The following is a 26,347-nucleotide window of genomic DNA, read 5'->3' as shown; positions in this document are numbered from 1 at the left end:
AGCCTGCTAGCCAGCCTGCTAGCCAGCCAGCCAGCCAGCCTGCCAGCCAGCTAGCCAGCCAGCCAGTCAGCTAGCTAGCCAGCCTGCCAGCCAGCCTGCTAGCCTGCTAGCCAGCCAGCCTGCTAGCCAGCCAGCCAGCCTGCTAGCCAGCCAGCTTGCTAGCCAGCCAGGCAGCCAGCCAGCCTGCTAGCCAGCCAGCTAGCCAGCCAGCCAGCCAGCCTGCTAGCCAGTCAGCCAGGGTCCACAGCCACGGAAAAGTTCTCCAGGTAAACTGAATTCGAAAGTCTTTACGCCGAGTTTTGGATCTACTTCGAAACTTACCGTAATTTCCAACCCTCTCCCCCTTCTTTTTTTTTCTTTTTTTTTTTGTCATCACGAGTGAGATGGAGATGTTAAGGCGCCAATAAAGTCTTGATTTTTGGCCCGAGGTTGAGGGCGGTGATCATCGACCATCTCGACGTGGCAGAGGAGCGTCTAGCGTATGCTAAAATTGCGTATTCCCTCCGGGTAGGAGAGGAGGGCTGCGTATTATACCGGAGACGGTGCCGCTCTGTATTTCTGGCGCCTCTTTCTCCCTGGGACTCTTGTCCTCCTCAAGAATTTATTTGTAAGCTGACATGCAAATTAGGATTGTAAATTAAATTTCTATCGTGCAAAGTGGGTTCTTACATCACTGACAAACTCTGGTGTTTTAATGTCTATCATTTAAAAAATATCCTTTCCGTTTTTTTGGCGTTTTTTTTCGTTGGTGGATTTATGGGGAAAAGTCGTAAGCGAAATTTATGAAGTTTTCCAACGATCGTTGCAGCAGTTTAGTTTAATCTTCGTGCGTCAGATATTTCGGTCGTCAGACATTTCGGTCGTGAAACATTTCTGTCGTCAGACATTTTGGTCGTGAAGCATTTCGGTCGTGAAACATTTAGATCGTCAGACATTTCGGTCGTGAAACATTTCGGTCGTGAAACATTTAGATCGTCAGACATTTCGGTCGTGAAACATTTCGGTCGTCAGACATTTCGGTCGTGAAACATTTCGGTCGTCAGACATTTTGGTCGTGAAGCATTTCGGTCGTGAAACATTTCGGTCGTGAACCATTTCGGTCGTGAAACATTTCGGTCGTGAAACATATCTGTCGTCAGACATTTCGGTCGTGAAACATTTCGGTCGTGAAACATTTAGATCGTCAGACATTTCGGTCGTCAGAGATTTATAGTTTTTTTGGGGTATTTTAAGATTAATTAGAAAATAGATTAAGATAACAGATATGTCAGGGGTTCATATTGGGGAAGTGTGATGAATGAGTCGAGGCAAAACTGGAGGTATTCAAGAAATCATTTTTGTCTGAGCTAAAATATCTGTGGTATAAAGATTAGATACGAAAAAAAAACACATCATTTTGACATCTACGAAAAAGTAAGAAAACTCTCTCTCTCTCTCTCTCTCTCTCTCTCTCTCTCTCTCTCTCTCTCTCTCTCTCTCTCTCTCTCTCTCTCTCTCTCTCTCTCTCAATCTTTCACTGGGTATTAAAAGTTACTGAGTTTGTCGTCCCTGTAACTAGCTGAACCTATGTATCCGCTGGCTCAGGGTTCGATCCCCCAGCGTAAAAGTCTGTCGGCCCACTGCTCAACCAACCTGTTTATCCATCATCTGATTGGTAGATAAATGGGTAGCAAGTCTGGCTAGAGTCACAAACACACGCACACACACACACACACACACACACACACACACACACACACACACACACACACACACACACACACACACACAGGCAACTTTGACAGGCCTAGCCAGCCGAAGAAGGCTTGCCACCCGCCTCATGATAACTTAGGAGGTAGCCATGATCTGAGACATGGCCCTTACTAACACACCTAATGAGCCTACTAGAATTGTGTCCATAACCGGGGCCATGGCCCCCCAGGAGCCCTAGTATGATAAGTTAATAGATAAGGAGTATTAAGATATATATATCAGGTACAGGAGAAATCATACAGTATCATGAGTAATGTATGATGTAGAAATACAGCCAGGATGACGCTCCACAGATGACAGCGAAGGACAGCACTGAGGAACTGTTGAACAATAGAATTACTGTCTTTCTTACGGGTCATCGTCGGTCAATGTGGACTCCTAATATCACGTTAGTATGGTACACTAACGTGGCACACAGTTACCAGCCCTGAAGCCTTGTATAACTTGTACGGTTATGGTATATGTGTGGCGGAAGGGTTGAGCACTACGGTGTAGCTGCTGTTGTGGAAGTGTGGTGGAAGACTACGGTGTAGTTCCTGTTGTGGAAGTGTGGTGCAAGACTACAGTGTAGCTGCTGTTGTGGAAGTGTGATGGAAGACTACAGTGTAGCTGCTGTTGTGGAAGTGTGGTGGAAGACTACAGTGTGTAGCTGCTGTTGTGGAAGTGTGGTGGAAGACTACAGTGTGTAGCTGCTGTTGCGGTATAAGTGTGGTGGAAGACTACAGTGTAGCTGCTGTTGTGGAAGTGTGATGGAAGAGTACAGTGTGTAGCTGCGGTTGTGGAAGTGTGGTTGAAGACTACAGTGTGTAGCTGCTGTTGTGGAAGTGTGGTGGAAGACTACAGTGTGTAGCTGATGTTGTGGAAGTGTGGTGGAAGACTACAGTGTAGCTGCTGTTGTGGAAGTGTGGTGGAAGACTACAGTGTGTAGCTGCGGTTGTGGAAGTGTGGTTGAGGACTACAGTGTGTAGCTGCTGTTGTGGAAGTGTGGTGGAAGACTACAGTGTGTAGCTGATGTTGTGGAAGTGTGGTGGAAGACTACAGTGTAGCTGCTGTTGTGGCCCAAGTGTATAACGACTTTAACATATCTTTTTTTATATTTTGGACGTTGGATTCCTAGGCAACTAAGAGTCATGTTTAGCATTCATTTGCCAATTCTTGACAGCTGTTTTAGTTTGTCAAGATCTGTTTGGATTTTTTTTGACACTCTTGCTGATTTGTAGCTTTTCTCTTCTTGCAGCATATGCAAATTATAAGATCTTAGATATGAGGCCCATGTCTAGATCGTGTCTATAGTCTGTAAAGAGAATGGGACCAAAGATTGAACCCTGTGGCACCCCACTTATTACGTTTAAGCAACGTAGGTTTCATTATTTGATATCATACCTTGTTCTCCTTTGTTTTGCCAGCCACTTATCTTTGTTCGTCGTCTCCCCTGCCATGTTTCGTATGGTACAAGTATAAAGTGTAGCTATGGTGGAAGTATAAAGTGTAGCCTGTGTTGTTCGGGTATCTGTTTAAAGCATTAAGCGTAGTCTGTGTTCTGTGGATGTTAGTGTGTCTTTAAGTGTAGTTCGTAGTAAGTTGTTGGATTACAAGTGTGGCGAGAGCAGAAAGTGTAACCTGTGCTGTTGTGGTATAAGTGTATTGGAAGATTTGAATATAGTTCGCGCTGATGTGGTATAAGTTTGGTTGAAGAGTAAAGTCTTGTTTTCATTGCTGGGTATGAGTGTGATGGTAGGGTATAAAGTCTTAAATGTCTAACCCCCTTCCTGACTACCAATTAGTGGGGTTCTCAGTTCCTTGCTAATAAGTAATACTAATTGATGAGATTAGCCCACATTCCTGGTGATGACGATGTGGAAACCACAGCCTAGCCTTAGCGTCCCCCACCCACCACTTAGAGTCCGGGAACATGTGACCTTATCGAGGCGTCCCCACCCACAACCTCTGAGTTCTGGGAACTTGTGACCTTATCGAGGCGTCCCCACCCACCACTCTGAGTCTGGGAACTTTTGGCCTTATCGTGGTGTCCCCACCCACTCTGCCTCGACGCTCCAATTTCACAAATACATTTATAAATATCTTTTCCATTACCGGGGAAAATGAAGTGTTGAGCAGTAGAATGGGGGGAAGTAAGTGGCGAAGTCAACGTAAAGTGGAGACGTCAGGCGACAGACGCGGACCCTGACGTTGCGTTGCCTCGCTCATCTGACTACCGAGGTCTAAAGATTAGGCGTCGCTTTATCAAGACACACTCTGCTCAGTACCCTCAGTCAGGAGGAGGAGGAGGAGGCAAGTCGGCACCTGATCGATTGTGAGGGATGTGCTCTTCGACACTCCGATCGTCGGACCTACAGGAACATCGGGGGACTGGATGGGTTATGTAAGATGAAGGGGGAGGGAGAGGGAGTCTATTTGCCTTTCTCCTCTCCCTGGGTGAAATCTACGCCAGTCACTAAAGAGAGAAAGAAAATATGACTTTACTTCCAGTACTGAAGGTGAATTTTCGTCGAAATCGCTGGTCGTAGAGCGATGATACTCACCTCGGAATGACCTCTCATCGGGAGTGTTGATCCTCACTGGTTGCTCTGTGTCCAGTGACCATTAACGAGGACAAGGTCACCCCAGGGACAATGGTCCCAGCCGGGCGCAAGGAGCAGTAGCCTGACCCAGTGACCGACCGAGTGACACGACGTCATCGAGTTAAGTGGAAACATCATGTGACCACGGACCGTGCACTGCGCACGCATGCCTTGCGCGTGAGGACAGGGAGGAGTATCTGAGCGGCGCAGGTAATGACAGAGGTGCGTATGGATGGTGATATGCGAATCTGTACGCTTTACGGAAGGGCCTTACCCCTCCCCCCCTCGCGAGCTTCATCAGATTAGAGATAAGAACGTATCATATCTACGTATTCACATATGGGCCTTGACGCATCTCCCGTTGAGAGTTCCGCCTCGGATGCCAGACATGTGTATTGTACATCATGAACTGAGATGGTCCTCCCACTCCATTCCTTTTTTTTTGTCTTAATGGACTAATCTCACTGAGAGAATTCCTCCCTCGGAGTGAAGCTGCCTCGGATTCTGTGACACAAGCGTCCCTTATCAGTGGCAATTAAACCGATTCGTGTACTGAAACTCATATACGTGCCTTTGTGAACTTGCATATGAACACGTGTGTGTGTGTGTGTGTGTGTGTGTGTGTGTGTGTGTGTGTGTGTGTGTGTGGTTGTGTGTGTGTGTGTGTGTGTGTGTGTGTGTGTGTGTCTGTGTGTCTGTGGTTTTTCTACCACAGTGTCGTAATCATTACCACATGTTCTGGTATGTAGTTTGTTGTCGTTTTTTGTTTTGTTTTGATGTCGGGGCCTGTTCTTCACGATCCTTTTGATGCCGAGACACGATAATAAAAGGTTGTGTTATAGAGGGAACTGTATACTGTATGAGCGATATCATTACGATCTGAACGAGGGTATACGAAATCTTTTCCCCGAGGCTGGCCCAAACTGAGAAGTGTGAAGCGTCGGGGCTGGCCGACATTCCCTTGGGCACGCCTCACCAGTCCTTCTGCAGGAACCACGCGCTACAGCGGCTTCAGGAGTACGTTTTTTTTCCCCCCTCCTTACTCGCAGAAGGACGTACCATCGCTATGTGAGACGTGTTTATATCAAAAAAAATAGAAAAGGAAAAAAGTTCCAAAAAGATCGCCAAAAATGGTATCCCAGTTTCCGTAAATCGTACGTTCTTCCGCCTTAGGAAGAGGGGGAACTTTTTTTCTTTTGTTTTGTTTCCAACTTGTGTGGATTTAGTGTGGAAGCTCCTCCCCGGGATTTATCCTATTCGAAAGAAATCCTGGAGATTACCGACATCGACCGACTCCTCATTCGAAAGTAAGTGTTTACTATTTTGATGTCCATTGATTACGTCGAGTGACATGACTCGTTAAGGCTGTAGAAAATGGGAAGGGGGGGAATAAGTGTTATACGATTTCTTTTTCTTTTTTTGATTCAAATACCCTCGTGGCGTTTCTGGTTATAGTCAAGTAGCGTCAGGAACATATTGGCTGAGTCTTTAGGACCAAATCCACACACGGATCTCCCCGTTCCAAAGTTATAGACTGTGATATAATACCGGAGGAGAGGACATCCAGCCCCTTCTTGTCCCTACCTCTACCTCCACTCTCGCCCATTTGATGCCTCTCTTCGTCGCCGTCTTCGACACTACGCAGGAGATACGTGAGTGGTCTTCGTTCTCTCCGATCCTTTGTGACCTCCGTAATGCCTTTGCGGTACCGCTGACAGGGGGAGCATGGGGTGCACATTGAACTACTTGCCGCTGGCAGACTCGTATATCAAATCAGTCTCCTATCCCCAGGGATGATAATGATAATAATATTGATAATAAAATGATAACAATAAATTCAATAATGATGATAGTAATCGTTGCTAATAATGATAATGAAAGGCTTCTTGAATTAACTGCAAGCAAAGACTGTATATATATATATATATATATATATATATATATATATATATATATATATATATATATATATATATATATATATACATATATTCCTATGAGTCCACGGGGAAAATGAAACACGATAAGTTCCCAAGTGCACTTTCGTGTAATAATCACATCATCAGGGGAGACACAAGAGAGAAATATAAGTCAGTTGATATACATCGAAGAGACGAAGCTAGAACGCCATTTGGTAAACATGTGATTGTCCAAAGAGAGATATAAAAGAGAGATATCAAGCAGCGATATATAAATGGAGTGAAATATCGAACATACGGTCTCTAACGCATCTATAAAGATGGAGGATGATTCTTAGTCTACTGATTATTGATTGTTTGCACACCAGTTGGGTTGGGGCCGTTCCTGTAGTGGCCCCTTCAAGCTTGGCTGGGTTCGATGCGGTCGTGGTGTCGAACTGCGACGCGGGGTCGAAGGATCTCAGGTGGCTGGGGTGGCGAGTCTCATGCAGTAACTTCATCCCAAACTTTCGGACGAGGTCCAGAAGATGGTTAGAGAAAGTTGGGAGGACCAGGGGTGTTGTGGGCCTCTCTATAGGTGGTGTGAGAGGGGCCGAAGAGTGTATCTTGTGTTGCTCCCCGTCAAGAGTCCCTCTCCTGGAGTAGATCACGAAGATGTGTATTGGTTCGGGTGTGTTTGTACGATGATGTGTGCGAGGCAGTGCCCTCCTGTGTGTAGAAACAATCCAATTTTGGAAGAAAGAAGCCGAGAGCATTACTCAAGTGGTGGTAGAGGGACGCAACCAGCCGCGCGAAGCCTCTCCCTTTGGTCCTCTTCCCCTCACTCTTCTCTCTCTCTCATCGTCCTCCTCCTCTTCCTTCTCCTCCTCCTCCTCTTGCAGAACTTCCTCCTCATGCCTTCTCCTTTTCCTCTTCCTCTCACTCCACCTTCCAATCTTTAGTAATTTGGCCAATCAGTCAGGTTCAGCTGAGCGACAAATGAATGCATAACTTCCTTTCTGCGAGGGAGAAAAAAACCAATTTCTCTGAGGCTGTCGGTCAGATGTGAAAAATAATGAAGGTAGAGATTGCGTAGGGTGGCCGCGTTTGGTGGAAAAAATCCAATAAAAGTTGACAACGTCGAGTTGGCTAAATATATCAGAGGTCTGGACCAGAGGCCAGCAGGTTCTGGGCGGCGGACCAGGGAGGGAGGGAGGACAACGACCAGCCAGGTCCCCAGCTACGAAAAGTTTTTTTCAGGTAAACTAAATAAAGGACGAAAGCTTTTCGAGTCCTACTTTGAGAATGAAAAGTTTGATTAAGATTCAGATGGAGGTGATAGGAATTACGGCAGTCGAGATTGCTTAGTTCGTCTCACAAATCTTATCTCTTCTTCTTCCGTGCATCTCATGCCCTGTGTGGGATCCCATCTGTTGGGACTGTGAGAATTTGTGTCTCTTACCAATTAACATGGCCAACGTGGACCCTCATGGCGGGACTGTGGGAACGTGCGTGTTTTGATAATCAACATAGCAAGTGGGGCCCCTTCCTTCTTGGTGGTACTGTGGAACGCGTGTGTTTTACCGATCAACACTGCAGGATCGCGACCTCTCGGCAGTGCTGTGAGGGCCTTTGTGTCTCGCTGATTGACATAGGTATAGTGAGCTTCCGAATCTGGTGGTCTACTACGGAAACGTACGTGTCTTAAGAACCAACGTGGTTAGTGGAGCCCCCTTCCTGGTGGCAGTGTGAGAACCTGTGTATCTTACAAATTAACAAGAGCCAGTTGAGCTACACGCCAACTATTGTCTGGGAACCAAGCAGGTGGGAGGTGAAAGTGAGAGAGAGAATTATGTTGTGGGGAGGCAGGAGGTGAAGGAGTTGGGGGGAAGGGATAGGGGGGAAAGTTAGGTCCGAATTAGGGGGGTGAGAACTTGGAGAGGGAAAGATGGATGGCTGGGGAGTGAAGAACTTGATATTGGGAGAGGGGAGGATTAAGGAATATGGAAGGTGATTAGATTGGTTGATAGTCTTAGGTACTGGCCTGATTATCTCAGAGGTTTTTACTTGCCTTCTCAGCTGTCGTCTGTTCTAATCTCCACGACACCCCTGTAAGCTGACGGTCGTTTGGCTTGCCCTTCACGACCCAGCCTGCACCCAGCTGGTCTGGTCCATCCTCCGCAACCCAGAATGCCCCTCACGACCCAGCTTGTACCTCCACGACCCAGCCTGCACCCAGCTGGTCTGACCTAACCTCCACGACCCAACCTGCACCCTGCTGGTCTGGCCCTCCGTCCACGACCCAGCCTGCACCCTGCTGGTCTGGTCCACCTTCCACAACCTGGTCTGCATCCTGCTGGTTTGGCCTACCCTCCACGACCCAACCTGCACCTCCACTACCCAGCCTGCACCCAGCTGGTCTGACCTACCCTCCACGACCCAGCCAGCACCCTGCTGGTTTGGCCCTCCCTCCACGACCCAGCCTGCACCTCTGCCTTTCTCAACAACACGGTGAAATAGTTCACATTTTCCCTCGGCGCCATGAAACAGAATTTCCCCTTCCCTTCCTTGCTGTTCCCTGGCCCTTTCAGCTCCCCTTTCTCTTCACCTGTACCCTCCTCCTGTTCCCTTTATGTCTCCCCTCACCCTTGCCTCCCTCACTCACTCGCCCCTCTCCCTCTCTCTTTTTCTCTCTCTCTCTCCCTTAAGCAAGGCCGGTAAATCCCCCCAACACAGTGCCCGTTGACGAGGCCAAAATGGCCCAGGCCTGCGGGGCTGGAGAGATCACCCGCCATTTATGTCTCCATTTTACCTGCATTTTATCCTGGGAATTTACCCCAGCATTTCTCTCCCCACCTAGCGGGGAGAAAAGTCCCGAGTGTCGCCTTTTATTCCCTGTTGGTGATCATCAAAGAGGAAGAGAACTCTCTTTTTTTTTATCTATCTATCTCTCTCTCTCTCTCTCTCTCTCTTTCTCTCCCTTCCACAGCTAAACAAATCTGACGAGTTCAGAACACGTGTCGAAATAATCGGCATTTTTCGAGTGTGTTTTCTCCCCTCCGATCTTTGTAGTGTCAGATACAAAGTCCTGGGGGAAAAAAAAAGTCAATCAGTCAACTTGCCGAAATTGCTATTAGGATCTACCAGATCCACACCAATACCAGACACCCACACCAATACCAGACACCCACACCAATACCAGACACCCACACCACTACCAGACACCCACACCAATACCAGACACCCACACCACAACCACACCCTCACCACCAACACCAGCCCTCACCATTAACACCAACACAAACCGCTACTAACCTCCAACCTCCATCACTACCACCCACCTACCACAACCACCCCGACCACTAACACCAGCCCTCATCACTACCATCCCCTACCACCACAAGCCCCTCACCACCTTTCCCTACCCAAATTCCTCTCTTCACCTCCTCCAACACTCACCTCTCGCGTCTAACGAACTCTCCGTCAAACATCACCATAAGTCGGTGAACCAAGGGCATCTCATCATTTACTTTCAGTAGAGTGGTGAGAGGAAGAAGAGGAAGTGGGACAGACGAAGAAATAGCATGAAAAGGAAAAGAAGGTTGAAGTGTATACATGTGTGTGTGTGTGGGGTATAAGTTTTGTCATGCGTGTAGTGATTGAAATCTTACTTTATTTCGGTGCCTTAACTACATATTTTAGGCAAACTTGGTGTGTTGCTTTGGTGTTTAGGTTGTATCTTTTTTGGTTTTGGAGAGGAGATTCATCGAGCTAAGATAAACACGTTGCTCGTTGTGTAAATAGATGAGTGACTTGAGCCTCTCTCTCTCATCCCTGTGAGGTCTTAAGGGAAACCAAAGGATGTTCCTCCATGTTTGTACTGTTGTCCAGATCTTGGATTCACTCACAGTTTGTGTCAACCTTTGTCTTCTTGTCTCTGCCATACTCTCTGGCCTGCTTAACTTGGGGATGACCCGATTAGTTTGGTCTTCAGTCATTAATACTTCCCTACCCCACTCTCAATACAGGAGGGTATATATATATATATATATATATTTTGGTGACGAATCGTAGAGCCTCATTTTGTACCATCTGTAACTTCAGCACTTCGTGATCTGGAGGGCGAGCCCCCGGGAAGTGCCAGAATCTGTGCGCCGGGCTAACTGGTCAGACCGCCTCTCCTTGTGAGGATCTCGTGTTGATATGATCTGTTATGAAACGTCTTAATGTGTGACTCAGGATCCTGCAGCTCCTCATGTATGCTATCTCATTCCTTATATCATCATGTTGTTGGGTTTAGATCTTCCCAACACTACTGCAGTGAATTTGTTCCTGATTGTCTTTTTTTCTATCATTCCTTCCTAACCTCGAATTTGTTTACTCTGGGTACGTCTGAGTGTCCAGACCGAGTCTGTTGTGTGAGTGCCTTGTTCGAGATTGGTGCTTCTTGTTGTCGTCTGCATAGATGTTCCTGATCGTGGCGCCAACTGGTGGTGGAATGTCAGTCTCGTAAGTTATGAACAGTGTTGGTAATAAGACGTTGCCCTGTGGCATCCCACTTAGCTGGAGTGGGGAATTTGGGTGACGTCGCACAGTTGATGGTTATTTCTGCGGTGCGACGGTTTTAAAAAGACACACAGAAGTCCTTTTTATCATCTCCGATGTGCCTAGATGTAGGAATTGTATTGTAGGCCGTTAATCCACACGTTTCCAAAAGCCATTGCTTATATCTCTTTGTATGGCCGTGCAATCTATTCCTCGTCCTCACGAAAGCGCACTTCTTTTTTCTCTGTTCCAATCGCAGTTGGTGAGGTGATCCTCTCACCTGTCAGGACCCCGTATTGATTTAGGTTTTGGGGGTTCTCTTCAAGGTTTCCTCTAAATCTAAGGTTTCTGAATCTCTCAAAGAATTTCCTTGGGACCTCTAGGTAGGGAAATGGGGCTGCAGTTCTTCTGGCCTCCTATATCTGACGTGTCTGGTGTTGGTATCATCATTACTCTGGCTTCTCTCTGTGTGGACCTTCGGGGTAAAGTATTCTGTCCTTAGTATTACACTACAGATGTCGAGAAGGTATTGAAGTGTTCCAAACGATGCTTCCTCCCTTTGTATTACCCTTCACCCTTCCCTTCACCTTCCCTTCACCCTTCCCTTCGTCAATCCCCCTCTCCGTCCGCCTCCCAGAGACCTTGGTCTGGAGAGAGAGAGAGAGAGAGAGAGAGAGAGAGAGAGAGAGAGAGAGAGAGAGAGAGAGAGAGAGAGAGAGAGAGAGAGAGAGAGGGTTAAGCACTGGGAAGTTGGCCAGCAGGTCTGAAGCGACCTCGCCCGAGGCTGGGTTATTAGAGGCTCTAGACTCGCTCGTGTCTCTCTGAGGTCATGGTCCAACAACCCTGTTTACTTATACTCTGGTGGTGTGTGTGTGTGTGTGTGTGTGTGTGTGTGTGTGTGTGTGTAGCGCCTGTATGTACTTCCTCTCGCCTTGCAAGTTTCCCTGTGGTCTCGTTCGACCAACATTTGTTGGTCGAGTTTGACAGTTCTCTCTCTCTCTCTCTCTCTCTCTCTCTCTCTCTCTCTCTCTCTCTCTCTCTCTCTCTCTCTCTCTCTCTCTCTCTCTCTCTCTCTCTCTCTCTCTCTCTCTCTCTCTCTCTCTCTCTCTCTATCTATCTCTCTGGGCTCAGTCTCACCCCCCCCTAAGAGGGAGAGGCTGCTCTACCCACTCACCCACCCACTTGCTTTCCCCATCAGCTTTAGGCAATACATGAACTACTGCTTGCTGTATATAGACCTGTTCACAACACACGTACCGACATGGGGTTCTGAAGACAAGTATCTTGTAGAAGAGAGAATTGCTTTCCATAAGAAGTCCAGAAGGATTTCTTTCGTCGAGGAAATGCTACCAGAATTTATAGCCAGTGTCTCGTCTCCCACTTTCTTTATCAAGTCTGCTGCCTCCATTGATTTCATTTCTCTCATTCATTTCAGGTCGTCATACCAGAAAGAAAAAAAAAATCATTCTTCCAAATGATTTCAGCCTCGGTACTCCTACGTCTTTGATAATTTATGCATCAAAAGGAACTTTTTCCACATAGTTTCGGGGGCGTCCCCGTGCGATTAAATTCTTCAAGCATTTCGGGACTCATGCAACAAGGCTGTCACATCAGTAACGCCCAGTGGCCTAATTCTGCCAATATAATCATTTCCAAACTCTACATCAAAAGATCTTTCAACCTCATTTCGTGTTAGGTGTACCCTCCCTCTCTCTTTCGGCCTGTCCTCTGGCAGCTGGAGTTATAATCATTATTGACGTTTAATAAGCCCAATTAAGTCTACTGGACATGAATTCCCAGTGATATATAGGGATTTTGAGGGGCGTCCCCAGCACCCACAGTTATGATAGGAACAATGTTAGTCACAATGTTTTTAAGATCCAAACACAAAACATGAACTTCAACTCGATTTCATGTCGTCGACGAACCTTTCACTTCATCTTCAGTTATTACACTGAGGTTTTCAAAGCATATTTTGTCCTTGAGTTACATCAATAGGGGGGTGTGAGATCTCATTCATGTCATTCGTACTTTGTTTTTTTTAAGTAGTGATATCATTTAATTAACACAGATCGCTCGGGAGGTGTGTGTGTGTGTGTGTGTGTCCTTTCTTCCAGAGATGGTTTAAGGACGAGATGTACGTCAAAGGCTTTTTGGACTACTTAGGGTTGTTGGAAATACATCGTGTTGTAATGTGTTGAATATCGAGCCGTCCCCCACCTCCCCCTTCTTCCCTCTTCCTCTCAGCCAGTTGGTAAGGTCAACAGTTCCTTCTTAATAAGTAAAATTTAGGTGATAAAATTAGCCCACGTTCCTGGTGAGGACGATGTGGGACCCACAGCCTGACTTTAGCGTCCTCCACCCACCACTTAGAGTCTGGGAACTTGTGACCTTATCGAGGCGTCCCCACCCACCACTCTGAGTCTGGGGACGTGACCTTATCGAGGCGTCCCCACCCACCACTTAGACTCTGGGAACTTTTGGCCTTATCGAGGTGTCCCCACCCACTCTGCCTCGACGCTCCAATTTCACAAATACATTTATAAATATCTTTTCCATTACCGGGGAAAATGAAGTGTTGAGCAGTAGAATGGGGGGAAGTAAGTGGCGAAGTCAACGTAAAGTGGAGACGTCAGGCGACAGACGCGGACCCTGACGTTGCGTTGCCTTGCCCATCGGAAGACGAGGGGGTCAAAGATCAGGCAGGCGTCTTTATCAGACGTGCGAGTCAAAGAAGCTTGTGGTTACGGGCGGACGAGCCGACGAGTACACGTCATCCCGCTCCACAGACGCATGAAGTATGATATACGTTCCGCGTTGGATAGATGCGTCGGAGGACAGACAGACGGACGGACGGCCCTCCTCCCTCACAGACATGAGGCAACGGAACTCCTCGATCCCATACGGTATGAGACTTATCATCATATTCCAGATAGACGACACGACGCTAAGGCCTAGAATTCCCCGTTTTATTGTGGGATTTCCCGCCCCGAGTCAGGATTTGCTGGGGAAATCGTCCGAATATTCACCCAAAGGATATTTTAGGAGTCCCTAGGTTTTTACTCTCTGCTCACATGGATCCCTCATTCATCGCTCCTCTCTATGTTTAGTTCCCGTTCCTTTACTGTCAGGTTGCGTGACCATGTACATTAATGTCGGGGTTGATGGACGCCTTCCATCATCCCTTATTGAGAATCGGGTTGGTCGGCCGCTATAGAATGACTTCATAGTATCCGTTGTTGTGATATATCAAGGTATATTACAGTAGCTCGGGTGTGATGACCCAATCAGTTCTCTTGTGAGGTCATTACCACCCGTGTGGGCCTGGGACGTACATACATACTGACCCTGGTCTCTCGGCCGGCTCCACCAGGTCGTAATGATCCGGGAGTTTATTTTTTTTTTCTATTTTCTTTTTTTGATATAGTGATACCATTAAGCCTTCATGTATCACCATCAGCCTCGGGGATATATTGAACCCCTTCCACCCACCGATATTGACCCTATAAAACCCCCTTGTGTCACACCATACTTCATCGGGCGCACTCTATCACCACCCATCACCTTCAATATACTGATGCTGAAGTCTAGTAAACTCTCTCTCTCTCTCTCTCTCTCTCTCTCTCTCTCTCTCTCTCTCTCTCTCTCTCTCTCTCTCTCTCTCTCTCTCTCTCTCTCTCTCTCTCCCTTTACTCCGTCTTGTAAACAAGGCAATTAGAGTTAGCCCAGGATACTGTTATATCATTGGCTTAACATAGTTTTTTGATGCATTGCCATTGGTCACGATACAGGGAGCTTAAACGACCCGTGTGTGTGTGTGTGTGTGTGTGTGTGTGTGTGTGTGTGTGTGTGTGTGTTATTCATTGCCCATCTACAATTACCTATTTGTACAACTTCTTTGCTCTGTATATGTTGTCTGCATTAACCACTTCTTCACTCATTTTCATTTCATTCATTCCTTCATCTTGTATGAAGGAATGAATCTTCCATAACAAGTTGCTTGCCCATAATTCATACTTGGTCATCTACTTCTTCTATCCTCACGTCTTTCAAAGACCTGGTCACTTGTCCACGTAAGTCATCAATCTAATTTAAAGAAAATGTGATCGGGTCACCACCCCCCTCCTCACTCTTATCTCCTTCAAGGTGGGTCAGTTTAAAGCATCTAGTCTTTCCCTGTACCTCAGCTCTCGTAAGTCTGACACCATCTTTATTGCCCTCTCTGGTCCTTGTCTATTAGCTCTTCATGCTTCTTTAGGCGAGGCGACCAAACCTGAAAAGCAATAGGTTTAAGCCACATGTAGGATAAGAACAGCTTGCTGAGTACTTCCATACCCACGAACCTAAATGCAGATCTAATGTCTGCCAAGAGATAGTCACTGGCTCTGATTATTCCCCTCAAAGTGGGGCAATGACGGTAGGTGAGGGATGATATCGCCCTCCAAGTCTTCCTCTCACACGTAGATTCCTGCAGCTCCTTTCCTGTTAGATGTTCTATCATAGCCAGGCTTTCTGTGTCTCTGTGACCCGTCCTCATGACTCTACATTCACTCCGCCTGAACTTGAGCAACCCCATGTCAGACCGTCAGCTTTGGAGTCTGCCCTTCCCTAGGCTAGAATTTCCGTCGGTGAGCGCTACGCGTCAGCCCTATCATAACGTCGACAATCTTGCATTACGTAAGTAAACAAGGAAATACTCTCACACGAGCAGAGGAAAACAGAAGCCATTGCAAAAAAGAAAAGAAAAAACACCACCTTCACACCGTCTTACACCCACTGACAACCGATAAACACACAGTACCAGCGGCCAACACTTTTGTACTCACCTTCCTTTCCGACTACTCGAAGTCATAGAGAAATTCAGGCATAAGAAATCCACGCAAATTGTTCACCGTATCTTCGTCCTTCTCATGATCGGGTAATTATTATTATCGGTATCTGAAGGTAAGCTACGCCTGCTATACAGGCCTGCGCTAATTATACCGGTTAATTAGCTCCTATAATTGCCCCATTTAACGGGGGCTAATATTTTAGTTGAGTTTACAACCGAATTTACAACCTGACATCTTGATTCCATTATAGTAAAACGACTGAGACTGTAGAATAAGAAAGGAAAAGAAAGGAGGCGTTTCTTTTTCATTTTGTATGGATAACACACACTCGCACACACACACACACACACACACACACACACACACACACACACACACACACACTATGGTTTCGAAGCCTCGTGTATCTCCAAGCTTCGTTCTGAGGCACAATTTCACTATTGCCCCTCCGATCAGCCAGGTTGTTTGAGGCAGCGACCCGCAGGCCGACGTACGTACCCTCTACATGCCTAGCTGGTCATGTACCCTTCGCAGGGGCGTGTTTGAAGTTACCTTCAGCAGATGGTTTAGAATGCATTCCCCAGTATCTATAGGATAAGACTTGCAGGATCGAATCCCACATTTTGAGACCGTTCTCCTTTCAGGTGTTTATGATACCTCTACCTGGCAGTTATACTTTAGAATCATCCACGTCTGGGGTGCTAGTAGGAAAGGATGTCTGAGTGTCCATAGATAGCCACGTCCTTCAGGATTTTCCAGGAATACATCACCATACATATAACCCATCCACCCGCTCTCCAGGTGGAGGTAAAGTCCTCGACTTCCAGGCATTCCAGGCGGTCTGGAGTCTTCTTGTAAGGGTCGTCCTCCGCTGTGGAAACGATTTCTATATAATCTCCGCCAGGATAGAATTTCTATATAATCTCCTTCTTGACAGAATTTCGATCGATTTATTATCAACATTGTGTGTGTGTGTGTGTGTGTGTGTGTGTGTGTGTGTGTGTGTGTGTGTGTGTGTGTGTGTGTGTGTGTGTGTGTGTGTGTCATCCTCCCCCTGGACTACAATATCGAATTCGAAAAGAAGTATTTTTGTAGGTTTTCTTGAATATTTACTCTTTTCCATCTTCCTGAGTTTCGTGTCAGAGTTTGAGTCTATTCTTAATATCTCCCACTTCTTTCGTTCTCATTTTCTTCCCTTTCATGACTCAACTTCAGCCTACTTGGGTCTGAAACTCGCTCCACTCTTCTATAGAGAGGACACACCTGTCTCTCTCTCACCCCAGTCACAACCTGTGTATCATTTCTTACGTGCATGATGCATGTTCTGGGCCGTTCCTCTAGTCAACCGTTCCAGCCATTCCTCTGGTGTTTTGCCAGTCAGCAGTGATTTCTCTCATACCCCAGATACTTCATTCCGCGTTTCTCCCAACACTATACGTTTGTTGATATTCTATTTACTGTTTATACCTGTTTTTTTCCCCTGTTTTTGCATATGCTATTCCAGCCCCATGGTTGGTTCTGTTGTTTATGGAGATGACGAAATTTTCGCTCACTCGCTTTTCTTTGTAAAGATATTCGTTAATACTACTCATGGAGAAGGTGTTGATTACGATCCTGTCTGCTACACTTGTATATGGAGATTAGATAGACATAGACAGACGAGTAGACAGGAGGATATGTAGATAGGTAGAAATGCAGATATGGATAAGATCTCTGTACTGTTAGGTATACAGACTATGAGCATTATTGATATATACTTCCCACGTGTTCCCTGCGTGTCGTAGAAAGCGACTAAAAAGGAAGGGAGCGGGGGGCTGGAAATCCTCCCCTCTCAGGTTTTTTTTTAATTATCCAAAAGAAAGAACAGAGAAGGGGGCCAGGTGAGGATGTTCCCTCAAAGGTCCAGTCCTCTGTTCTTAACGCTACCTTGCTAACGCGGGAAATGGCGAATAGTATGAAAATATATATATATATATATATATATATATATATATATATATATATATATATATATATAGATAGATAGATAGATAGATAGATAGATTGATAGATAGATAGATAGATAGATAGATAGATAGATAGATAGATATGCAAATGAGGTTTTAAGAGAGGTGTTTGGCAGTTATAGTATACTAAATCACAGAGGGACGTTTTTTTCAGTCATAACCTACGCGAAAATAACCTCAAGTGTCAGAAGATGACACTGTCATCGACCCTGGGACTTGCCCCTGGGGTAACTGGCTTCCAAGAATATGAACTGATGCCGATATTTTTAACCCCAGTGGAAGAATTGTGCCAAATATCTTTCATGTTTACCACTGGTGGCTTAATTCCTGTTTTGAAACGCATTAACACGCCAAAGCTCCTGAAGGAAATAATCACCTTCATGTGGTAATCCGTCAAGCGAATTTATTCCATGAACTGGTGCCTAGTGCGCGCGTGTGTGTGTGTGTGTGTGTGTGTGGGGTGTGGCGTGGTGTGGTGTGGTGTGTGGGGTGTGGTGTGTGGGGGAGGACCTATGTATGTCCACACACAATACGTACCTCATCCCTGGTTCTTCAGGACCCTCACCTCCACCCTACTGCCCCTCAGTCTCATCTCTACCCACCCCAACCCACACACTCACACACACACACACACACAAACACACACACACTCACACACACACACACACACACACACACACACACACACACACACACACACACACACACACACAAACAAACACCTGGCGTCTATACCTCTACAGTCTAAGAATGACTTACAGAAAACATAAATAAAAATATAAAGTAAAAAAAAAAAATGTATATATATGTATTTGATAAATGAGCCTTTAGGTACACAAATAAAAGTTGTTTGTCAGGCTATCACGTGACTAAAAACACTTAATTACATTTCCCGCGATGTAATTAAGTGCGTAAATTGATTACAGTCGAGTGAATGGCGTGGCCTTCGCTGAAGTTAGCGGGCTAGGCATTATGATATTTGATCCTCGCTAAAGTTAGCAGAACAGCGTTAATTAGTGGTGATACTTGCTTGAGGTAGACTAATTGATGTTGTTACGGGTTTTCAAACCGTCGATAGATAGAATTAGCACAATAGCATTTATCACTTCCGATATCATCCTGTGGTGATATTGATAATGATAATGATACTGTCTTGGTTTTGTGACCCCCCGGCAAAACTCGTGATCCCGATTAGGATAGCAGTGTATGCTATACCAGCTCAGGTTGACGCTAAAGTTAGCAGTAACTTCAGTGGGCTTTGTCATTTTCGCTGAGCAACAATCGAATCTAGGTCGTGACCTCCCGTTCCATTGAGCAGTGTTGCCAAACACGGATCATCGTTAGAACCAGCGTTGTTGTCATCATCTGCTACACAGACACACACACACACACACACACACACACACACACACACACATACATACATACATACATACATACATACATACATACATACACACACACACACACACACACACACACACACACACATACACACATACATACATACACACACGCACATACATACACTCACACACACACACACACACACACACACACACACACACACACACACACACACACACACACACACACACACACATATATATATATATATATATATATATATATATATATATATATATATATATATATATATATATATATATATATATATATATATATGAGTTTTAATTGTATAGTACCAGAACTCTCTTCCAAGAGAATTCCTTCATCGTAGAGGTATATTCGTAGTGACAGATATAGATGAAGACAGTGTGCGTAGAGAGAGAGAGAGAGAGAGAGAGAGAGAGAGAGAGAGAGAGAGAGAGAGAGAGAGAGAGAGAGAGAGAGGCCAGTCCTGGGAGACTTGCACCATTGCCCTCTGCTTCAGCGATATCCGATACAACCACGCCACTGCGCCCCATAAAGTCGCATGGGGGTACATCTCTCTCTGAGGGAGTGGGTGTCCCTCCTCCCCTCTTCCCTCCCTCCTTCTCCTCCCTCCTCCTCCCTTCTCCTCGCGGGCTATCTACCCTACACGAGCGTTCTCTGGAGATGCTGAGAATTGAAGGGTTCCGGGAAGGGTTCACCAAGACTTCCTCTATTTAAGCGTGGGATTACGTGCGTGTGTGTGTGTGTGACGCCGGTCTATTGCTAGGAGGTGCCCTCTGTGTGTGTGTGTGTGTGTGTGTGTGTGTGTGTGTAATGAAAATGTATATAGCACCTGAGTGTCCTGGAAGTATAAAAATGGCTGGAAAATGTGGTTAGGAGAAGAGAGTGCGCCTCGCTGCTAATGTTATTGTGATTGTGAAATGTGAAGTTAAAATGATTTCATTCTCAAGTGGGACTTGGAAGTGCTTACAGGTGACTCACAGTGCTACACTTTCTTCCCTCCCTCCCACACACACCATTATACAGGTGACCCACACTGTTAGAGGACATGTGGACGTGATGACCCGGCCATGTGGACGTGAAGAGTGAGGACATGTGGACGTGAGGAGTGAGGACACGAGGACTTGATAACTCGGCTATGTGGACGTGAGGAGTGAGGACATGAGGACGTGATAACCCGGCCATGTGGACGTGAGGAGTGAGGACATGTGGACGTGAAGAGTGAGGAAATGAGGACTTGATAACCCGGCCATGTGGACGTGAGGAGTGAGGACATGTGGACGTGAGGAGTGAGGACACGAGGACTTGATAACCCGGCCATGTGGACGTGAGGAGTGAGGACATGTGGACGTGAAGAGTGAGGAAATGAGGACTTGATAACCCGGCCATGTGGACGTGAGGAGTGAGGACATGTGGACGTGAGGAGTGAAGAGTGAGGACCTGATAACTCGGCCATGTGGACGTGAGGAGTGAGGACATGAGGACTTGATAACTCGGCTATGTGGACGTGAAGAGTGAGGAAATGAGGACGTGATAACCTAGCCATGTGGACGTCAGGAGTGAGGACATGTGGACGTGATAACCTGGCCATGTGGACGTGAGGAATGAGGACATGAGGACTTGATAACTCGACCATGTGGACGTGAGGAGTGAGGACATGTGGACGTGAGGAGTGAGGACATGTGGACGTGATAACGAGAGAGTTAAGGTGACGCACGAACGCTGTAAGGAGGAAATACGCGATGGATAATGAGAATTTATCTCAGAACTAAGAAGGTTTTCTGTGTGGAGCGAAAATGCGTCGGTTTAAAAGACCTCCCCCCAACCCTAGCCTCACCCCCCCCCCCGAACCATCCCATCCCATCCCCAACCCAATCCCAGACCTACCACAAGTAGGGGAATGGGGGAATGGGGGGGATGGGGAAGAGACTTCAACCCCCAAGTTACAAATAAGACGTCATCTGACATCACCTAAGGGGGTAAGGGGAGGTTTCGTTCGATCTCAACCATTGTGTATGTCTACTTTCTAAAATGACTAATGCGTGAGATCGTCTCAGTGGTTAGGGAGATATGAGGTCTATTATTACCTGTCTCTCGATCTCTCAAAGTGCCACTACCCTCACCATCATACAGATGACTCACAGACAGACATGTCTGTTCCCCTTGCCTGCACAAAGCCTCGTTCTTCCTGTCTCATTCCGTCATGCGCTGTGGAGAAATCTATACAGCTGTCCTGGTGATCTCATGAATTATCCCTGATCCATATAACCCTCTTTGATATAGTTTTGCAACCTATATGAAAAGAAAATGTAGATTATCCCTGGTCCATATAACCCTCTTTGATATAGTTTTGCAACCTATATAAAAAGAAAATGTAAATTATCCCTGGTCCATATAACCCTCTTTGATATAGTTTTGCAACCTATATAAAAAGAAAATGTAGATTATCCCTGATCCATATAACCCTCTTTGATATAGTTTTGCAACCTATATAAAAAAAAAATGTATATTTTGATAGGTATTTTTCCTCCTGTTTTATACCTAATCCATAAGACATCTATTAATCTAGTTCTGTTATCTATAGAAATGTATAGCCAGTGATAATAACCTATATGTCTATATAGATATCTCTCTTTTAATTTAGCTTTGCTATTTCTCGCGAAACATGTGTTTCTATAGCGTTATATAATGACCTCCCATCATTCGCTTTCCCTCTAGAAGTATAAGTTTATATTGAGATAATCCTCTATCGAGAAACGGAAGCCAGAGGGTAGCGGTGATGATGTATACGTTATCAGTGTTATCAGTGTTATCAGTGTTATCAGTGTTATCACTGTTATCAGTACAAGGAGAAAGTTAAATCGCTGGTCCCCGCCAACCTCTGCAGCTGGATCCATTCCTTCGTCTGCGTCGCCCTTGCTAACTTCCACTACTCCGTATTTTTCTTGGCAGTAATCTTATGTACATTGCCTGACGCGCGCGCGCGCGCGTGGGTGTGTGTGTGTGTGTGTGTGTGTAAGAGAGAGAGAGAGAGAGAGAGAGAGAGAGAGAGAGAGAGAGAGAGAGAGAGAGAGACGTGCCGCAGTTTTTGGTTCATGACATTAACTGAAGAGGGAGGAGGTGGAGGAGGAGGAGGAGGGGTGGGGGAAGGGGGGGGGGATGGCGAGTCGTGGCTGCGTGGGGCGTCGGACTGGGTCTTGGGGGGGGGGGTTATAGTGAGGAGGGGGGGAGGGAGGGGGAGTCGTGTCTGTCCGTTTGTGTCTGTGTGAGTGAGTCTGTTTGCCTGTCTGTCTTTGAGGGAGAGGAGGGAGAGGAGGGAGAGGAGAGAAGACGTCTGTTAAGAGTCGTGCGATAGAGGTAGAGGTAAGGGGGAGGAGGAGGTGGAGGAGGAGGTCGTTACAAGTGTCGTAAGATGGCAGAAGGTCGACCGAAATTGGTGTGGAGAGGGAGAGGGGTGTTGGTGTGGGGTCGTCATGGCAGGTCGTGCGGGCACAAAGCAGTCTGAAGAAGGCAGAGGGGGAAGGGGAAAAGGGGGGTTGGGGGTGAGAGTAGTAAGGTGGAGGGAGAGGGGGAAGCCACTATGATCAATGTTGTGGTGGGTGAGGTAGTAACACCTTCCCCAACCCCTCCACACACTCACCCCCGCCTCCACCTTCCCTCCACCTTTCCCCCCACATGGCTTACCCCTCCCCTCCTCCCCTCTCCTCTCCCCCCCTCCCCTTGCCCTTTGCCATTCCCTTTGCCCTCACCCCTTACTCTGTCCCCTCCTCCTCCCTTTCTCCTCAACCCACCAGCACTACCTCCCTGATCCCACTCCACTCCTCCCCCCTTCTCTCTCTCTCTCTCTCTCTCTCTCTCTCTCTCTCTCTCTCTCTCTCTCTCTCTCTCTCTCTCTCTCTCTCTCTCTCTCCCATTATACCCCACTAGCGGCGGCACCACCCATTCCCCACCCCCCCTTTTACCCCACACCACCTCACCTCCCTCCCTTCCACCCACTTTCTGGGACTCGCCATTTAAATATTCACTTGTGCTTCCCAGACGTGCTGGTGGTGACATGTTGTGCCACTCCGCGTGGGTGTATGTATACTGAGGGCCAGCACGCAGTACACCCATCATTTGGGGACCTTGCAGACGCTGTAGTAAAGCCACAACCTCTACCACACCAGGTGGAATAGATGAGTGGTTGATGACAGTGGGAGGGAAGGGAGATTGGAGTAACCTCACCACACTATGTAAAAAAAAAGACCGAGATATATAGAGTGTAAAGCGATACCTGCTCTATTATGTGTAATAGAATATATATTGATAGTAACACTCTCCAGCACACAATGCGAAGCCAGATTTATTGATAACAAACACGAGCTTTAGTCACGGTGTGGAGGTGAATGGGTTTATGCAGGACCATGTCCCCCACACACTGAGCGGAAATTGATGTACTAAGCAGGAGTACCAAGCTTGCTCCAGGACACTATGTGCAACAAGGCTTTCCAAAGTGTTCTATTTCATCACACTGTGTGGAGACAGGTATATTGATGGTAATGTCTCACTACACACTATGTGAAGTTAGGAGGTACATTGGAGGTATCTTGTTTTACCACACTGTGTAACCAAGTACTTCCTAGGTAGTGAGAGTTAGTTTGGTTGGTCGGTGAGAGTGCTACTGTCTGATCAGTGAGAGGGGGCACTTTCTGTCCAGTGAGAGGGGTAGGGCAAGGGGGTAATGAAGAATGATACTGTCAAACCAGGGAGAGCCAAACTATGTGGCTAGTGAGAGTGATACGATGTGGCTAGTGAGAGACACTATCTGGTCAGAGGAAAGGCGAGGTGGGGGGCTGTTAGGATCCGCCCAGTGAGAGGGGGTTAGTATTTAGCTATGGCAAGACAGTGCAGTATGATGGCCAGTTCGAGGGGGTAACGTCTTGTTAGTGAGAGGAGTTACTCTCCATCTAGTGAGAGAGGGTAACATCTTGGTCACCGAGAGGGTGGTACCAGCACGACCAGTGAGGGAGGGAGGGAGTACCAGCATGACCAGTGAGGGTGGGAGGGTTACCAGTGTGGACAGTGAGAGGTGGGAGTGGGGCGCTATACCAGCGTGGCCAGTAAGAGGTGGGAGGAGGGGCGCTATACCAGTGTGGCCAGTGAGAGGGGGTAACAAGCCGCCAAGCAAGAGGGAGCACCAGCGTGGCCTGTGAGAAGGGGTACCAGCACGGATGGTAGAGGGGTACCAGCACGGATGGTAGAGGGGTACCAGCACGGGTGGTAGATTCGCACGTCACAAGTTTGGGGGAGGACGTGGTGGGTACTGTGTCCAGCTCACCTTCCTGTAGGACCCAGCCTGTGTGTCCAGGGACAGGTGCGTCGTGATCCTGGCGTCTAGCTTGGTGGGATTTTGGACGAGGGACAGGCACACTTGGTAGTACCCGACCTCTGCCTGTGGACTTGTGCATGGCGACGCCCGGGTCTGTGGCTGTGGGATAGTGCATGGCAGCGCCAAGCATTCTAGCTCTGGAATACCTTAGACTGAAAGAACTTAAACTTGATTTTGAACATAGTCGAGGAAAACAAGCACAGAAGTTGATCAAGAGGTCTGTTTGAGAACCACATGACACCGGCTGTGTCAACTGACAACCCCAACCCCCCCTTCTGCGTCTCTGTAGCTCCCTAATGACCTCGTTTGCTCGCGAGTTAAGTGGTATCCTCCCGAACCAATAATTAGGCAGTCGGGGCTTGGCTGGTATGCGGGCCGTAATGGGCGACACTGTGCCTGCCCTACACGTGTGTCTTGTGTTCACCGTATGATGAGGACATTCTAGCTAAGCTTCGACGAGTTTAATTCTTTATGTTGACGGTGGTTCATCCTGGGAGACGCACGTTTAGTAAATTAAAAGACATTAATCTTACGTCCCTTCGTCTATTTTTCTCCTCTTCTCCTCCTCTCCCGTCGCTTACTCTCTCCCATTCCTCTCCCATTCCTCTTCTCCATTCTCTCCTTCTTCCTTCCTCCCTTCAGACCGACACTCTGCTACTCCTCCTCCCTCTTTCCCTTCAGGCTCCCTTCCCACCAAAACCTTTCCCTCCTCCTCCTTCTCCTCCTCCTCCTCCTCCTTCTCCTCCTCCTCCTCCTCCTCCTCCTCCTCTTCCTCCTCCTCCTCTCCCCCACCACTATGCCATCCACAGGAAAGCTTCGCGGCCTTAATTACCCCAGGAATATCCTCCTCTCAATATTCTGAAGTCTTTAACCTCAAGTCCTCGCCAAGTATCCACTCAAGAATATTTGGTAAACAGAACCTTAAACTCCAGTTTAAATCTCAGATTTTGGAAGGGTTAAGGGTTGTCCTTCTTGCAAAACAAAGGGTTAATGACTGTTCCCCCCTTGCAAACAATGAGTTAATGGCTGTCCTCCTTGCAAACAATGACTTAATGGCTGTCCTCCTTGCAAACAATGTGTTAATGGCCGTCCTCCTTGCAAACAATGCGTTAATGGCTATCCTCCTTGCAAACAATGGCTTAATGGCCGTCCTCCTTGCAAACAACAGTTTAATGACCATCCTCCTTGCAAACAAAGCGTCAGTAATGGCCGTCCTCCTTGCAAACAATGAGTTACTGACCATCCTCTTTATAAACCGTAAGTTCCTGGCAGTTCCCCTTTGCCGGCAGTGAGTTACTGGCCCGCCTTGTAAACAGCCTCCACAAATTGCGCTGCCGTGGTTGTTCATTCATTAAAAAGTTCCTTTAGAACTGACTTGGATTTTGGGGGACATTGAGGGAAGCAGGTTTTCGAAGCTCCAGAGTTGTACTACCGGGACAGAGAGGAAAGACACCTCTAATGTCTATGACGGCGGCGAGAAGGTTGTTATAGCGAGCCAACTGTTGTGACCGGGGTTGTTAGGGAGTCGCGTGCTGTGCTGGAAGGCCGGGAACGAGTTATTTGTTGTGGTAGTGGAGGGTTGTTATAGCGAGTCAGCTGTTGTGGTGGAAGGTTGTTATAGCGAGTCAGCTGTTGTGGCGGAGTTCATTCACTTTCTGCCTGAAATTCCCCTGGGTTTGTTTCCCTCCTTCTGTGGCGTAGGCAAGCGAGCGAGCAACGCCAGCCGGGCGCCCTTGTCTCTTGGATTGCATATAGCAACATGGAACTCGCCCACAGGGAGGAAAATGGACGGTGGATTGACGCCTACGAGAGTGGATATAGTAACGGCAGATCGCCATACATGTGGATATGCAATAGGCCAAAGTGGATTTGAGGATAAGTGGTTATGGATGGAGTGAGGCGTCCGGGGAGGTGGATCTATGGATGAGGCGAAGTGGATGCGAGGTATAAGGATGGTGTGAGGGGCCGA

General features: G+C 47.1%; 1 protein-coding gene across 3 annotated transcripts in view; it reads left to right on the top strand.

Moving 5' to 3' along the window:
* LOC139757187 (uncharacterized) overlaps positions 1–26,347 on the top strand; it is a 105,843-nt gene that overhangs the window by 26,891 nt on the left and 52,605 nt on the right. The window contains exon 1 of one of the 3 annotated variants that reach the window (XM_071677323.1): positions 5,328–5,641. The exons of the other annotated variants lie outside the window; for them this stretch is intronic. The gene's annotated coding sequence lies outside the window, so the exon portion shown is untranslated. Of the gene's footprint in view, positions 1–5,327; positions 5,642–26,347 lie in introns of those variants that run through there. 3 annotated transcript variants of the gene reach the window in all.

The sequence above is a fragment of the Panulirus ornatus genome, chromosome 25, assembly GCF_036320965.1.
Source record: "Panulirus ornatus isolate Po-2019 chromosome 25, ASM3632096v1, whole genome shotgun sequence".
Lineage (NCBI taxonomy): Eukaryota > Metazoa > Arthropoda > Malacostraca > Decapoda > Palinuridae > Panulirus > Panulirus ornatus.
The sequence above is the reverse complement of the archived record's forward strand: the minus strand, read 5'-3'. Positions and strand labels throughout refer to the sequence as shown.